An 18,506-nucleotide genomic window follows, 5' to 3' on the forward strand; every position below is an offset into this window, starting at 1 on the left:
GGTAAGAGATAAATGGTAATACATTTTACACGATCGCCCAAGATAAGAAGAGCACCAACCAAAACAGTGGTGCCCACTTTGATGCAGAAACCAAGACGGTAAAGGAAACATATTATGGTTATATACAGGACATATGGGAACTTGACTATCGACGTGGTTTGAAGGTCCCTTTGTTTCGGTGCAAATGGGTCAATATGACACGAGGCGGGGTAACGGAAGACCCGTAGTATGGAATGACAACAGTGGATCTCAACAATCTTGCGTATGCAGACGAACCATTTGTCCTAGCCAATGATGTGGCACAGGTTTTCTATGTGAAGGACATGTCTACCAAGCCGAGAAAAAGAAAAGATAAGGAAGCGAATGCATCGTACGATGAGCCAAAGCGGCACATAGTTCTTTCTCGGAAGAGAAACATCGTGGGAGTGGATGACAAGACAGACATGTTAGGAGATTATGAAAAGTTTGATGAAATTGCTCCATCCACAGTGAATATTGACCCGAGCATCCAGTTAAATGATGACGATTTTCCATGGCTACGGCGCAAAGGGACACACGCGAAGAAAAAGTTTCACACCCGAAGATCTGGGATGTGATCGGCTTCACTATCATCACTTTCTTCTGTGTTTCACACCCAGGAGGGAATCTCTGTAATAGTTAGGGTAGCTAGTTATGTGTTTTGGCATTTGAAACGCGAAGAAATTTTATGTGCAAGCAAATTCTTTCATGCATTTACTGATTTTTTCAGCTAAATGACCCTGAAATTGAAAAGCATTTCAAATGAACTCAGAAAAGGTTGAAAGTTGGCATGGTATCATAATTTCACCCACATAGCATGTGCAAAAAAGTAGAGAGGGTTACTGCAAAAACTGGATGCACTTCGTGTACAAAATGGACAATCTCTTTCGAAGTATCAGGGTTTCGGACGAAAACTCATCCGTTACAAAGGCATTTCATTTTTTAAATAACCTAAGCATTACCAAATTGAATATAATGGTAAAACACACTAATATTAAACATAAGAAAAAAAGAATCACTGAAAAATCTATTTTCAAAGTTAAGTTATTCACAAACTAGTGATTCACACAAATTTCAAATAATTCAAAATTTAAACTATTCAAATTTGTAAACTATCGGTACTAACAGAAAGTTTGTAATTTTTTGTACCTAAAGCAAAAATATTCACAAAGAAACTCTAAATACAGCAAAAAAACAACTCAAAAATAAATAAAACAAAAATAAATAAAGCAAAAAAATAAGAAAAAAAGCCCATCTACTGCGCCATAGCGGCCTGCATACGACTAGAAACCCAACCTGTTGTTGGGCCAGGATGCAGGACCGCAAAGGCCCAGTAGGCCCACAGGGCAACACAGAACATTTAGGCCCAGTAGGCCTGCTTTGGAGAGGAGCTCGAGGGAGCTACCACACTGGGGCTTATAAACCAGTGCGGACACCCCTCGGCTAGCGAGGTGGGACTAAACATGACGCACCGCACCTGCGCTAGTGCACCCCCTTTAGTACCAGGTGGTGGCTCAAACCGGTACTAAAGGGGGGTCTTTAGTACCGGTTGGAGCCACCACCCGGTACTAAAGGGGTGCTGTTCCCGCCGCTTGGCCTGGCCAAAACAGACCTTTAGTACTGGTTGGTGGCTCCAACCGGTACTAAAGGTTGTTCTATATAAGAAAACACTTCAAAAAATTGTCAGTTTCTCATCTCTCCCTCTGCTTCTTTCTCCTCTGCCCCGTCGCCGCCGCCCCTCGTCGCTGCCCCCGTCACCGTTCCCGTCGCCGTCCGTCGCCGTCCCCGTCCACGTCGTCGCCGTCGCCGCGCCGCGCCCCGTCCTCCCGTCGTCCCCGTCGCCGCGCCATGCCCCGTCCTCCCATCGTCCCCGCCCGGCCTGTCCCCATCCCCGTCGTCGCCGCCCCGTCCCTATCGCCGTCGCTGTCTCCGTCTCCGTCCCCGTCGCCGCCCCCCCGTCGTCGCGCCTCGCCGGTGAGCTCCTGCCCGGCCGCTATGTACCACACACACACACACACATTGTTATAGAAATATTAGCAATCTTTCTGTTTTTTAGTTATAGAATTATTAGAAATGTTAGTTATATAGAAGTGTTTTTTAGTTATAGAAATATTAGGAATGTTAGTTATATAGAAATATTAGAAATGTTAGTTATATAGAAATGTTAGTTATATTAGAAATGTTAGTTATATAGAAATGTTAGTCAAATATGAATGTTTTTTAGTTATAGAAATATTAGAAATGTTAGTTTTAGTTATAGAAATATTAGAAATGTTAGTTTTAGTTATAAAATTTAGAATTTGCATATATGAAATCACAATCCATCATTTAAAAACTGTTACTTTACTTTTGCGGCATATAGTATTTGTTGTCGATGATGCCCGGCCCGCATCCTTGCCGTCGACCCGTTCGCAACGACGTCCTGCTTCAGAGGACCCATGTCTGGGACTGGGCTCTGCCGGGCTGGCACTGGGAGGTGCTACCTTCAGGGGCGCGACGCTTGGTGAGGAACCCAGCCCCGGGTCCCGTCGTCGACCCTCATCTCCTTTGGTGGCATTCGCGTGGGCCACTTTCGGTGCGGAGGGAGCCGGCCCCGCCGGAGGTGGTACGTCGCCGTGTCAGAGAGGAGGACGAGCACGTCCATCGCTACATGGCTGCTATGGACGTCAGGTTCTCCAATACCTGGCAGGTTCTTTGGGGAGATCACCCAAGCTATGATCCAGTGATGGTTCCTTCACTTTGGTTGTCCACCGCCTAGATTACTCTCTAGTATTCGATCTTTATTAGCTAGCTAGCTAGCTAGTGATGTATTCGATATATAATATTCGAGATGATTTATTCGAGATTATATATATTATTTGAGACGATGTATTCGAGATTATATCTATTATTCGATAAGACGTATTCGAGATTATATTCGATGATGCTTATTATGTACTATAATTGATTCAGTTTTTCCTTATTAATTGATTGCATCCACGCATTGTAATTTGAATATATTTCTTTTGGATTAGTTAAATAAAACCTATGGAGGACAATACCGGCAGAGAGGGAGAAGAGGCCCTGTTCAATATCATACGCAATCCTCTCGGGTGTAACATCCCAAATTTTCAATTTGGAATGTTATACACTAGATCATCATTGCATATCATAATTTTTGCATTTCGGTTGATCCTAGAAATTTCACACAACTCAAGGACCCTCGGAGAGAGTTGGGGATTTCGTTATTTTCATATTTGAGTTGCCTCAAATTTTGAAAATAGGATCATTTGATTTTATTTATTTTATCTTTAATTATTTCTATTATAAAAATTATGAGAGAGGGAATAAAATGACTTTCCCAAAATAAAGAAATATTGAGGATTTAATAAAAAAATCAAATAATATTTTATTGGGTTTTATTTGCTATTTTATTTGAATTTAGGAAAAATGTGCATTTTTCAAAATTGCATTTAGGCCCCAAATAAATGTTCATCCTGTGCGGCTTGATTTTAGAAGCTGGGGAAAATTTATTTCAGGATTTTTGGAGTCCATTTAGTAGTCCTTTTGTTTTTTTCTGAGCGTAACTATTTATAAAAAAACGCGCAACCGACCTACGGGCCGTGTCCAACCGGGACACTAAGGCCCGTCCGGCTTTAAAAGCCGGGGAGGCCCAGCCGGAAGCCCCCCCAAACCCTAGCCGCGCCGCCGCCTTCGCCGCCACCGCCGCCTTGCCACGCCGCCGCCGCCTTCGCCCCGCGCCGTCGCCGCCGCTGCCCGCCGCCGTCGCCGCCGGAGCCGCCGCCGCCGGACCCGCCGCCCGAGGTTTACCTCGATCCCGCCTTCGTTTTTTTAGAAAAACCATTCAGTTTTCCGACGGTTTTGTCGTTTTTTTTTTTTTGGTTTTCTTAAATAGATCGGTTTTCCGGTTTATTTAAATAGTGAGCGTTCGTCCGTTCGTTCGTTTTAACGAACGTTCGTCGTTTTTTTTTCTCGGATTAAATCCGCGATTTTTCTGATCGTGATTTTCGTTTTAGTATAACTTTTCACTCGTTTATCAGAATTAGGCGATTCGAGCGCTTGGAGTTTCGTCTCGAAACCCTCTTTCCTTTTAACCAACTTAAACAAATTTTTGCTACTGTAAAAATTGCCTTAGATTCAGAATAGTAAATGAAGCCTGTTTCTTTTGCCGTTTGTCTTTCGTTGCTTCGTTCGATTTGATTCTTTTGCCAAACGGAGTTCTTAAATTGAACTTTCTGGTTAGATCTCTTATTTGAGTTTTACCTGTGCATTAGTCGAGTACTTATTGTATGCTTGTTTATTTGCGATAGAGTACCCGGAGTGTGCCGCTTGTTACTTCGAATCGCTAGGTTTCCCGGATCAACATCAAGGCAAGTAACACTTGATCATACCTCCTACTACCCAGTTTTATTGCATTAGATCAATCCTCACACACTGCATGTTCTCGGATCTAATTAAATTGTGGGTTTGGGAAGTAGTTGAGGTAGAACCTATTACCTGTTTATTTTCAAACCTTTGGGAGTTACTCTACGTTTGCTTATTATTGCTATGCTATGCTAGTAGACGTGGATTGGGTGAGTGTATCCATGACAGATGTGAGATTTTTAATTAATGGTTTATTTAAGGTGGCAACTTAAACAAACATCTGGGTGGATTGAGGCACCTAGGTATTCCAGGATTTGCCTGTTTTCTTTTGGACCGCCACCCAGGCTGAAAGGGATCATGAGATTATTCATGCTAGAAACTTCCGTGTGCAGCCACAAGCTATTATGGGCTCTAGCATAGTTGACTAAGTCGTGCGAACTCTTAGAGTGGTAGACTAGCAGATGTAGGGGATGTAGGTGGTACGGTCTACCCATCGTAAGGTGCTAGTGCTTCTGAAAGACTATGTCTCGGTCATCCGTTTCTCAAACACCATGTAGTGCGAGAAATCCAACGGAGGAGATCGAGTCTTGTGGGGAAAAGTACGCAAACCTCTGCAGAGTGTATAAACTAATCATGGTTAGCCATGTCCCCGGTTATGGACATCTTGAGTATCTAGTACCTGGATTATCATGTGAATCTCAACATGTTACTCTAAATTTAATTTTGTTGGGTTTTGTTTAATGATGATGTTTAATTGGGATTGAGAATGATGTCAACCATTCTCAATGTTTAACAACCACCATGATAGTTAAATAAATTTATTCCTTTGCAGTAGGGAAAAATTGGCTTTACGCAAAACTGTAACCATAGAGCTTTCCACCAGCCAAATATGCATATAGAATAGCTGTTTCATTCGATTAGTCTCTATGTGTCACATTGCCAGCATATTGCATGTGCTGACCCATTTTCGGGCTGCAACGTTAATGTTGCAGACTTTTCAGACAACGATTAAGGAGTTTTAGGTCATGGTTCTATACTCAGTGATGCCGTTGGAGTTGATGGACTCACTTATCTTCCAAGCCTTCCGCTGTTATCGTTATTAGATGGCCTTAAGCCATATTTATTGTAATAAGTTCTCTTTTGAGACACTCGATGTAATAAGTGTGTGATTGCTACTCTGCTATAAATCCTTCAAGTACTGTGTGGTGTCAGCATTACTGATCCAGGGATGACACCGGAGCACAGAGATTGGACCGTTTGAGGTCTGGTCGCTACAAGATGATATCAGAGCACACGCTGACTGTAGGACACGACCACTAAGCTAAAGACCTAGATCACTACTCACTCTCTTCTCTTCTGACCTCTCATCTTTTCTACTCTTCTAGGATGGCGGATGCAAGGAACAAGTTCACTCAACCGGATGAAGATACACCCTTTGGACGTCACTTGAAGGAAGTCACTAGATACCTGAACATAGGAGTACCAAGCTTCACCGGAACCTACAACGCCACTCTACCTGAAGAAGAGCACTGGATGATTCAAGTTCAAGTTCCAGGAAGGACGTTCATGCCAGTCACTGAGCCCATAGTGTTTTCTTTCGATTCACCAACTTGGAATCTAGGAAAGAGCATGGCAGCTCACATCGCCATGGGACGCATTGGAGAAGTCTACTGCAATGATCTCAAGGATACTATCTACCAGATTTATGGGCGTCGAGATGAGCACTGGGAGATGATCAGCACCAGAAAGGATAGATCCATTGCAGCTTTTATCCAGGAGTTAAACCAACACATTCGAAGTCAGGAGAACCAGATGCGTGCCGACATGATAGACCTGAAGAAGGCAAAGACAAGAATCAAGGAACTGGAGGAAGAACTCAAGGCTACACGTGAAGATTTTGAAGAAGAAATTGAAGTATTAGTGGAAAAGAATGACGATCTGATCAAGAAGATTGGAATATTAATGGGAAGCCCTACACCAGTAGAAGAAGACGAAGAACCCAAGGAGATTTGCCCGGAAGACTACATCATCATCGACGACACCGACTCGGATCCAGATGATAGCGATGATGACTATGTTGATGAAGCTGGAGCAGATATCATGGAGTCTGCAACCGAAGAATATTTCTAGTAGACCACCCCAACAGTAGTAGTAGTCCACCATGTAAATTTAGTAGTCCAAGCACTTTTGCGATAGTTAGATCGATTGTATGCCCTTGTTTGATTGATTAAATGAAGTGAATTGTTTGCTTTTGCCTCATGTGCATATGGGTAGTGTTTTCTCTTTAGACCCCCCTTCTATTCTTAAATCTCATCTTTTCTAAACCCTCAGATGCCTCCAAGACGTGACCCCGGATTTACCTTTCCACCGGAGCTCACTTAGTTGATCCAGCAGCAGAACACATTGATGCAGTTACTAGTCCAGAATCAGAACCAGGGGAACAACAACAACAACCCACCACCACCACCACCTATTGATCACTTAGCCTGTTTTCTTAGGCTAATTCCGCCGGTGTTTTCCAGTAGCACCAATCCGATAGTAGCAGATGATTAGCTCCGCAAGACAGCTAGAGAGTTGACCACAGCAGGATGCGCGGATGCGGAGAAGGTGAAGTTTGCCGCACATCAGCTTGAAGGACCCGCGGCATCATGGTGGGAAAAATTTCACAGCCACTTTCCCTGTCGATACTATCACATGGGACCAGTTTCAGCAGGCTTTTCATACTGCCCATGTCTCAGCAGAAGCTATGGCCATGAAGAAGTGAGAGTTTCGTAACTTGCGCCAAGGAGGACGGACAATCGGCTAGTATGTGGAGGACTTTAGTAAATTAGCACGTTATGCCCCAGATGACGTTGCTACGGATGCAGCAAAACATGAGAAGTTTCTGGAAGGACTGAATGATGAGTTGAGCATGCAGTTGATGGTAGCAACCTTCAACAACTACCAGGAGTTGGTAGATCATGCTCTTATGATTGAAGGGAAACATTAGCAAATTGAGAATCGCAAGAGGAAGTATGCACAAGGAAAGTACAATTCAGGAGCTCAGCAGAAGCCACGATTTACCCCTAGGCCGGGAGAACATTTTCAGCATACCCATGGAGGAGGAAGCTCGCACAATCACAATGGCCCTAGGAATTGTAATGGGAATGGAGGAAGCAACGGCCAGAACCGCACCAACCCATCAACCCCAGCCAAGAAAGACCTGAGCCAAGTCACTTGTTTTAAGTGCGAGAAGACCGGACATTATGCCAATGAATGTCCTAAATCCCAGAATGGAAATGGAAATGGAAGCTCTGGGAAGAAGCCGAACCCTTTCAACAGGGGACAGGTGAACCACGTTAACGTGGAGGAGGTTGAAGAGCAGCCGGATGCAGAAAATCGGTAAGTTTTTGGTTAAGTCATTTACTGCACTCGTTCTTTTCGATACTGGTGCATCGCATTCATACATATCAAGGGGATTTGTTTATAAGTATAAATTGCCAACCCAAGCCCTTATGTCACCCATGTTAGTAACTTCGCCTGGAGCAGAATATATGGCTAGTCTATGGTGTGATCGGTTACCATTAAGAATTGGTAACTATGTTTTTCCCTCAGACCTAATAGTGTTGGAATCCCAAGGATTGGATGTGATATTAGGCATGGATTGGTTGTCAAAGTATGAAGGGAATATTGAATGTGCTAGTAAGTCAATTTTACTTACCACCCCAGAAGGGAGAAGGATCAAGTATGTATCCCGACATGTGCCAAAGAGGACTCAAGTAAATTGTTTAACCGGAGTTGTGCAGGAGGAAGTACCAGTAGTGAAGGATTTCCCCGAAGTATTTCCAGAAGAGTTGCTAGGCATGCCACCGGATAGAGATATTGATTTTTTGATTGAGCTTTTGCCAGGCATAGGGTCAATATCAAAGAGACCATATAGGATGCCTGCAAAGGATTTGGTGGAAATTAAGAAGCAGATTAAGGAGTTACTGGATAAAGGATATATTCGCCCAAGTTCATCGCCTTGGGGATCGCCAGTACTTCTAGTAGAGAAGAAGGATGGATCGTTAAGGATGGTTGTCGATTATCGAGGATTAAATGAAGTAACCATCAAGAACAAGTACCCACTACCGATGATCAATGATCTATTTGATCGATTGCAAGGAGCTAAGGTATTTTCCAAGATCGATCAGCGATCAGGATACCAGCAGTTGAAGATTTGGGAACAGGATATACCCAAGACGGCTTTTACCACCAGGTATGGGCTGTACAAGTATACCGTTATGTCATTTGGTCTGACTAACGCACGTGCATATTTTATGAACATGATGAACAAGGTGTTTATGGAGTTCTTGGATAAGTTCGTCGTAGTGTTCATTGATAATATCCTGGTTTACTCGAAGAATGAAGAGGAGCATAAGGAACATTTGCGTTTGGTTCTTGGAAAGCTCAGAGAACATCAATTATATGCCAAGTTTAGCAAATGCGAGTTTTGGTTGAAGGAAGTTGGATTTCTCGGACACGTTATATCTGGAGAAGGTATAGCAGTAGATCCCACTAAAGTTGATACCATGACCAAGTGGGAAGCACCAACCACTGTGGGAGAGATCCGGAGTTTTCTTGGACTCGCATGATACTACCGGAGGTTTATTGAGAACTTCTCAAAGATTGCGAAGCCTATGATGGAGTTGTTGAAGAAGGATACCAAGTTCATATGGACGGAGGAATGTGAGGCTAATTTTCAGGAGTTGAAGAAACGTTTGGTTACCTCACCCATGTTGATTTTACCGGATCAGACCAAGGATTATGAGGTGTATTGCGACGCTTCACGTCGAGGACTTGGAGTAGTGCTTATGCAGGAAGGCAGAGTTGTTTCATATGCCTCACGACAGCTTAGGCCTCATGAGTTGAATTATGCTACGCATGATTTGGAGTTAGTAGCCGTAGTGCATGCATTGAAGACTTGGAGACATTTTCTGATTCGAAACCATTGCGAGGTGTACACGGATCACAAGAGTTTGAAGTATATTTTCACACAGAAGGAGTTGAACCTCAGACAAAGGAGATGGTTGGAGCTCATCAAGGATTATGATATGAAATTGCATTATCAACCTGGAAAGGCTAACATAGTAGCTGACGCATTAAGCCGTAAGAGCCATGTCAACACCCTAATGACGGGAGATTTACCAGGGGAGTTAGCCGAAAATCTACGAGAGCTATGTTTGGAAATAATTCCAAGAGGCTATGTAGCAGCATTGGAGATTCAGTCTACTTTGATGGATAAGATCAGAAAAGCTCAAAGGACTGCCAAGGAAATTGCTTCTATTAAGGAGAAAATGAGCAAAGGAAAAGCTAAGGGATTTCGTGAGGATGAGCACGATACCTTATGGTTTGAAGATCGTGTCTATGTACCAAATGATCCGGAGATTAGGAAGCTAATTTTGCAAGAGGCCCATGACTCACCATACTCGATTCACCCAGGAAATACCAAGATGTATTTGGATTTGAAGGATATTTTCTGGTGGACCGGAATGAAGAAGGATATTGCGGAATATGTAGCAGTTTGTGATGTATGTCAGAGAGTGAAGGCAGAGCATCAGAAGCCAGCAGGATTGCTACAACCATTGCCGATACCCGAATGGAAGTGGGATAAGCTAGGCATGGATTTTATTATAGGATTGCCCAGAACACGTTCAGGCTATGACTCGATATGGGTTGTAGTCGATCATTTGAGAAAGGTAGCTCATTTCATTCCAGTGAAGACTACCTATACCAGTGCAAAGTTGGCAAAGATATACATGACAAGGATCGTATGTCTGCATGGAGTTCCAAGGAGCATTGTATCAGATAGAGGAACCCAGTTTACCTCAAAGTTCTAGAATCAGTTGCATGAGACTTTGGGAACCAGACTGGAGTTTAGCACAACTTTCCACCCGCAGACAGATGGACAGACCGAGAGAGTCAATCAGATTTTGGAGGATATGCTAAGAGCTTGTGCGCTAGATTATGGATCTAGTTGGGATGAGAATTTGCCATATGCAGAGTTCTCTTACAACAACAGCTATCAAACCAGTTTGAAGATGGCCCCTTTCGAAGCCTTGTATGGAAGGAGGTACAGGACCCCATTGTCTTGGGATGAAGTTGGAGATCGCCAGTTGTTTGGACCGGATCTGATAAAGGAGTCTGAACGGAAAATGAAATTGATTCGCGATAGGCTGAAGGTAGCTCAGTCCAGCCAGAAGAGTTATGCAGATTCTAAATGCAAGGACACAGTTTACAAAGTAGGAGACCGAGTTTATCTTCGAGTATCTCCACTTCGAGGAGTTAAGCGCTTTGGAGTTAAGGGAAAACTAGCGCCACGTTTTGTAGGCCCATACAAAGTTTTGGAGCGTATGGGAGAAGTAGCCTATAAGTTAGAATTACCCGAAGGACCGTCAGGAGTTCACGACGTGTTTCATGTATCCCAGTTGAAGAAGTGCCATGCAGAAATGGCTGACATACCGCTGAGGGATACGGTACCACTGGAAGCATTTCAGTTGGACAGTGATTTGACCTATGAGGAGAAACCAGTTAAGATTCTAGAATATGCCAGTCGAGTCACCCGCAGCAAGGTTATCAAGTTTTGCAAGGTTCAGTGGAGCCACCACACGGAGGATGAAGCCACCTGGGAACGAGGAAGATTTGCTGAAAGACCACCCTCACCTATTTTCTAGCCAACCCGAATCTCGAGGGCGAGATTCATCTTAAGGGGCGTAGGTTTGTAACATCCCAAATTTTCAATTTGGAATGTTATACACTAGATCATCATTCATATCATAATTTTTGCATTTCGGTTGATCCTAGAAATTTCACACAACTCAAGGACCCTCGGAGAGAGTTGGAGATTTCGTTATTTTCATATTTGAGTTGCCTCAAATTTTGAAAATAGGATCATTTGATTTTATTTATTTTATCTTCAATTATTTCTATTATAAAAATTATGAGAGAGGGAATAAAATGACTTTCCCAAAATAAAGAAATACTGAGGATTTAATAAAAAAATCAAATAATATTTTATTGGGTTTTATTTCCTATTTTATTTGAATTTAGGAAAAATGTGCATTTCTCAAAATTGCATTTAGGCCCCAAATAAATGTTCATCCTGTGCGGCTTGATTTTAGAAGCCGGGGAAAATTTATTTCGGGATTTTCGGAGTCCATTTAGTAGTCCTTTTGTTTTTTTTTCTGAGCGTGACTATTTATAAAAAAACGCGCAACCGACCTACGGGCCGTGTCCGACCCGGACACTAAGGCCCGTCCGGCTTTAAAAGCCGGGGAGGCCCAGCCGGAAGCCCCCCAAACCCTAGCCGCGCTGCCGCCTTCGCCGCCGCCGCCGCCTTGCCGCGCAGCCGCCGCCGCCTTCGCCCCGCGCCGCCGCTGCTACCACCGCCCGCCGCCGGAGCCGCCGCCGCCCGACGGAGCCGCCGCCGGACCCGCCGCCCGAGGTTTACCTCAATCCTGCCGCCATTTTTTTCAGAAAAACCGTTCGGTTTTCCGATGGTTTTGTCATTTTTTGTTTCGGTTTTTTTAAATAGATCGGTTTTCCAGTTTATTTAAATAGTGAGCGTTCGTCCGTTCGTTCATTTTAACGAACGTTCGTCGTTTTTCTTTTTCTCGGATTAAATCCCGATTTTTCTGATCGCGATTTCTGATCTGATTTTCGTTTTAGTATAACTTTTCGCTCGTTTATCGGAATCAGGCGATTCAAGCGCCTGGAGTATCGTCTCGAAACCCTCTTTCCGTTTAACCAACTTAAACAAGTTTTTGCCACTGTAAAAATTTCCTTAGATCCAGAATAGTAAACAAAGCCTGTTTCTTTTGCCGTTTGTCTTTCGTTGCTTCGTTCGATTTGATTCTTTTGCCAACCGGGGTTCTTAAATTGAACTTTCTGGTTAGATCTATTATTTGAGTTTTACCTGTGCATTAGTCGAGTACTTATTGTATGCTTGTTTGTTTGCGATAGAGTACCCGGAGTGCGCCGCTTGTTACTTCGAATCGCTAGGTTTCCCGGATCAGCAGCAAGGCAAGTAACACTTGATCATACCTCCTACTACCCAGTTTTATTGCATTAGATCAATCCTCACACTCTGCATGTTCTAGGATCTAATTAAATTGTGGGTTTGGGAAGTAGTTGACGTAGAACCTATTACCTGTTTATTTTCAAACCTTTGGGAGTTACTCTACGTTTGCTTATTATTGCTATGCTATGCTAGTAGACGTGGATTGGGTGAGTGTATCCATGACAGATGTGAGATTTTTAATTAATGGTTTATTTAAGGTGGCAACTTAAACACACATCTGGGTGGATTGAGGCACCTGGGTATTCCAGGATTTGCCTGTTTTCTTTTGGACCGCCACCCAGGCTCAAAGGGATCATGAGATTATTCATGCTAGAAACTTCCGTGTGCAGCCACAAGCTATTATGGGCTCTAGCATAGTTGACTAAGTCGTGCGAACTCTTAGAGTGGTAGACTAGCAGATGTAGGGCATGTAGGTGGTACGGTCTACCCATTGTAAGGTGCTAGTGCTTCTGAAAGACTATGTCTCGGTCATCCGTTTCTCAAACACCATGTAGTGCGAGAAATCCAACGGAGGAGATCGAGTCTTGTGGGGAAAAGTGCGCAAACCTCTGCAGAGTGTATAAACTAATCATGGTTAGCCGTGTCCCCGGTTATGGACATCTTGAGTATCTAGTACCTGGATTATCATGTGAATCTCAACATGTTACTCTAAATTTAATTTTGTTGGGTTTTGTTTAATGATGATGTTTAATTGGGATTGAGAATGATGTCAACCATTCTCAATGTTTAACAACCACCATGATAGTTAAATAAATTTATTCCTTTGCAGTAGGGAAAAATTGGCTTTACGCAAAACCGTAACCATAGAGGTTTCCACCAGCCAAATATGCATATAGAATAGCTGTTTCATTCCATTACTCTCTATGTGTCACATTGCCAGCATATTGCATGTGCTGACCCATTTTCGGGCTGCAACGTTAATATTGCAGACTTTTCAGACGATGATTAAGGAGTTTTAGGTCGTGGTTCTATACTCAGTGATGCCGTTGGAGTTGATGGACTCACTTATCTTGCAAGCCTTCCGCTGTTATCGTTATTAGATGGCCTTAAGCCATATTTATTGTAATAAGTTCTCTTTTGAGACACTCGATGTAATAAGTGTGTGATTGCTACTCTGCTATAAATCCTTCAAGTACTGTGTGGTGTCAGCATTACTGATCCAGGGATGACACCGGAGCACAGAGATTGGACCGTTTGAGGTCTGGTCGCTACAGCGGGCCAGATGATGATCAGAATGAAGAAGATTATGACGGCTCCGAATATCTAAACAACACCGGGGAGGGTGATATGATATTCGATCGTGACGACCTAATTGATGAAGTCATGAACTATGAACATGACGAAGAAAATGTTAATCTTGAAACAACAAAGACCGCCGAGGTATATATATTTATATAAGCAGGCATCGATATATTAACGAATCGATCTTTCTTCTTTCAACCATCCGGATCAAGCAAATCTTCAGGCAACAAGAAACAAGGCCCGAACAAAAAGTTAAAGGAGGGCGTAAAGTACAATATCGAGACCATCAAACCTAATGGCGAACCATTAGCGCCTATTCATTCGTCAGTGCGGAGTTCTTGTGAGGGACCAACTCCCGATCTCCCTTCAAGAATGGAGAGAGCCAGCAAAGCCACGTCCAGCAGTTACTTTTGTCGACGACAGACAAAAACTTCTGCTTTGGGAAACGCTCATGGAACATTTCACCCTACCACATCATTTCATAGAAGGAGATGTGGAGAAAGTCAAGGACGCTGCTCTTAGGAAGATGGCGGTTGCATTCAACAACCACAAGAATCGTGAATGGGACAAGTACATCAAGGGAGGAAGGAAGACTCCAGTATTCGAGGGAACACTAGAGAAGCAAAGTGCTCATTGGGACGATTTCGTGAAATTCAAGGATTCGGAATTATCTAAGGAACGGTCAAGAATAAACAAGGCCAATGCCGCAAAAAAGGATAAGTTCCATAAGCTGGGGCCAGGTGGGTATGCGGTGGGAATGCCTAAGTGGGATAAGTCTGAGAAAGAGATGGAGGATGCAGGTGTCACTCCAGAAACATTGAGCTGGCCCCCCCAGGTGTAGGACTTGGTTCTATGTGTATGGGGGGAGTTGGACCCGAAGACAGGCAAAGTTTCGAAGAAGGCATGTCTGGACGGAGCTGAAGATAAGCTACTTGTTGCAATAGAAGAGGCTCGATTGGGGGTGTTCCAGCCCAACATCGAGAACGACGAGCTTACGTGTGCCCTGGGAAATCCTGAACACCCGGGAAGAACACGAGGCAAGGGCACTATTCCGTGGTATGAGGGGTTTTCGGACTGGAACGCCGACTACAGAACCCATGCGAGAAAGAACATTGCGGAGGAGAAGAAGTGGAAGATGGAGGAGGAGCAGAGGAAGCTAGACTATGAGCGCCTTCAAGGCCTAGAATCAGTGCACGCGGACTTGGCAGTCAAATTCCAGCAGCAGCAGGAGCAGATCGACTCACTCAGCCAGCAAAGGGGGTCGCAGCAGCTAGCGGATGATCCAGCACTGGATAGCACCGTCCCATCCATGCCGAGAAGCAGCGTGGGTTCCGCCCCGGGTGACGCAGGATAGCTACCCAGTGGATGACATCATGGAGAACACTAACTGCGAGCTACACTTCAAAATGAAGAACATATCCATGAAGGTGGCAGACGCCCTTGCTTTTACAAATCCCCCCGAGGCAACTTTCCATTGCAACCTGATTCCAGCGGGCTATGCTCGTGTCTTGGTTGATGAGGTGGTGGACCAATATTCAAGGCTAAAGCTTGACATTCCTGGAGGTGACAAGGAGCACACACTGGGAGAGGCCAACCATCGTATCATCCTATGGAGAAAGGATTGCATCATCTTTCGAAGGCCACCGACACCACGTCATCCGACTCCTCGTCGAAGTCCGCCACCGAGTCAGCAGACTCCCGCTCCTCCAAGTCCACCTACGCGTCAGGCCACTCCTCCTCCAAGTCCGGCACAGCTTTAGGCCACTCCTCCTCCAAGTCCGGCAAAGCGTCAGGCCACTCCTCCTCCAAGTCCGGCACAGCTTCAGGCCACTCCTCCTCCAACTCAGCCACGTCAGCCGTCTTCACCGCCTCAGCAATCACGGAAGAGAGCCGCCTCAGCTATGGTGCGTAGCGGTACAAGTCGAGGTAGTACTGGAGGTACAGGCGGAGGCAAACGATTTCAATATGGTCCAAGTAGCCTCGCGCCTCTTCCGCAGAGGCATTACGACAAGTCCGAGGAGGAAAACGCAGCCATATCGAAGGCCGAGGTGGAAGCCCATTTTGCACCGAAACCACCACCGCCGCCAAGGGAGAAAGTGCCTGAGGAAAAGATTGACCACTTCATTTGTATGGCTAGAGCACTAGCTCCCAAGCCTGTTGATACAGACTATGAGTGCCACCTCAGGAAGTTAAATCGAGCATGTCTACAGAAAGAGGCGAGCTCGAGCTCGAGCAAATCAGCTGGCAAAACATGCGGTAAAACTGTTCCCCAACTGGGAGAACAGGCGGCGCAATCAATCCCCCCGCTTGTTGTGCCAACAACACATGAGAGTAGGCGCGCCCAATATTATTGTGGGCAAACCGTTTACGTTCCCGAGCTGGGCGATGTGGTAATAACCGAGGAGCATATTGAGCAGGCTAAAAGCCTCATGATCACTGTTGGACAACTCCTCGATATCGATCCCATGTCTCCGACTAGAGAGGAGGAAATAAAACGGAAATATGTCCGGGGCCAACCTTTGGTCGAGCTAGACGAGGTCAAGAAGCTCCCAACGAGAATGTATGAATTGCATCAATGGTACATGGACATTACCAAGATTTCCAATCGAGAGTCCCTCATGGTGAATGTCAAGAAGGATCATTACTACCATGAGAAATCTGTGTCCGTTGAGTATTCAGAACTATTTCAGTTATACAATCAAGACGCACTCAACAAATATATCGTCAGTTGCTATTGTCTATAAGTGATTTCTTTCTGTAATTTAAGTCTCAAGCTAGCTGTAGTGATCATTTTGATCAATCATTACCTGTAATTATCCTCACTATATTCTTTTCTGTGGTATTATGCAGGATGAAGATTTATGAAATGAAAAAAGGTGGACGCTATGGCGTTGGGTTCATTGCCCCAAATACCATTAATGAATATACATGGAAAATAGATCCATATTACGAAAAAGTGTAGAGGAAAGCATGCTAGAGTTCTTCAAGCGCCTCAAATACAATGAAGATATACTACTTCCTTACAACTTCGAGTGAGTCACACTGTCTTGTACTACAAATTCTGTTTTTGCCTACTAGCTAGCTACATGTTTTTGCTTACATATGCCTGCTTAATTAAGACATGCAAACGTGTGTGCATGCAGATTTCACTGGATCTTGTTAATCATTAAAGTTGATGAAGGAACAGTTGAAGTACTAGACTCACTACTTAAGAAACCAACTAACTACACCATCGTGAAGGGGATAGTCAACAGGTAATTTCAATCATTATTAACTATATCTCGGCCTATTTAATTAGTTCGTCATTTCCTGATAACAACTATTTAATAACCCATTTATACATTTTCTTTGTCAGCGGGCAGGGCTTGGGCAAAGTTCATCAGCGTCACTCCAGGCCAATGGAAACGAAATCTGAAATGGTATCGACCCATGGTAAGTAATTAAGTAGTACTAGCTAGCTGCCATCTCTTTAATTATCATGCTTGATTAATTAGTATATGATCAAATTCCATTCTCGTAAAGGCCCTGAAGCAGGCGCCGGGGAATAATCTGTGTGCATACTACGTTTGCGAGAACATTCGCATGATGGCGTCCGAAAGGAGCAGATCTCAAAGACAGGAGTGGGTACGTTTGTCAGAACACTATTCACAATTTTTACACCATTATCGATATATAGTCACACAACTAATACACATGCATATTGATCTCCTTCTTAACATTTCAAAGAGGTGCGGGAGAAACTCCTACCAGAGGACCGCATAGAAGCAATTCAAGAGGAAATAGCAGGATTTTTGCTCGACCAGGTCATAGATCCCAAAGGAGAATACTTTTACCCGCTACCGCCCCCATGAACCACTTCCAATTGTTATCGTGCTCCGAAGGCACCAATTAGGCTAATGCCACTGGCTCCGAAGGCACCAATTAGGAGAAATTGTATATAGCTAGCCTCTCCGAAGGCACCCGTGTATATATGTGTGAATTAATTAATGGTGGTTGTGAGACATTCGATGATATATATATATATATATGATCGGTCCTACTAGAAATTCTATTTATATATATGCATAACGTGTACAATATGTAGTATCATAAAATACCAGGAAACGAAAAAGAATTAAATGGAAAACACAAAATTAAATGAAAAAGAAATCATAAACCCAAAACCACCCACCCTTTTAATACCGGTTGGTGTCACCAACCGGTACTAAAGGGCTCCCTGCCCCCGGAGCTGGCTCGTGCCACGTGGTTGCCCTTTAGCACCGATTCGTGCTGAACCGGTACTAAAGGGGGGGACCTTTAGTGCCCACACTTTAGTGCCGGTTACCGAACCGACACTAAAGGGCCTTACGAACCGGTGCTATTGCCCGGTTCTGCACTAGTGTATGGACCCGAAGGTCTGAAGTAAACTACTCACACTTCATCGGAGAGGCTATGGTGTTCATGTAGAAGCCCTCCGTGATCGATTCCCCCTCCGGCGGAGCTCCGGAAAAGGCCCCAAGATGGGATCTCACGGATACAGAAAGTTATGGCGGTAGAATTAGGGATTTGGCTCCGTATCTGGTAGTTTGGGGGTACGTAGGTATATATAGAAGGAAGAAGTACGTCGGTGGAGCAACATGGGCCCCACGAGGGTGGAGGGCGCGCCTGGGGGGGTAGGTGCGCCCCCTACCTCGTGCCCTCTTGATTGTTTTCTTGACGTAGGGTCCAAGTCCTCTGGATCATGTTCGTTCCGAAAATCACGTTCCCTAAGGTTTCATTCCGTTTGGACTCCGTTTGATATTCT

The sequence above is a fragment of the Triticum urartu genome, chromosome 4A (assembly GCF_056163025.1).
Source record: "Triticum urartu cultivar PI428250 chromosome 4A, HENAU_Tu73, whole genome shotgun sequence".
NCBI classification, from domain to species: Eukaryota; Viridiplantae; Streptophyta; class Magnoliopsida; order Poales; family Poaceae; genus Triticum; species Triticum urartu.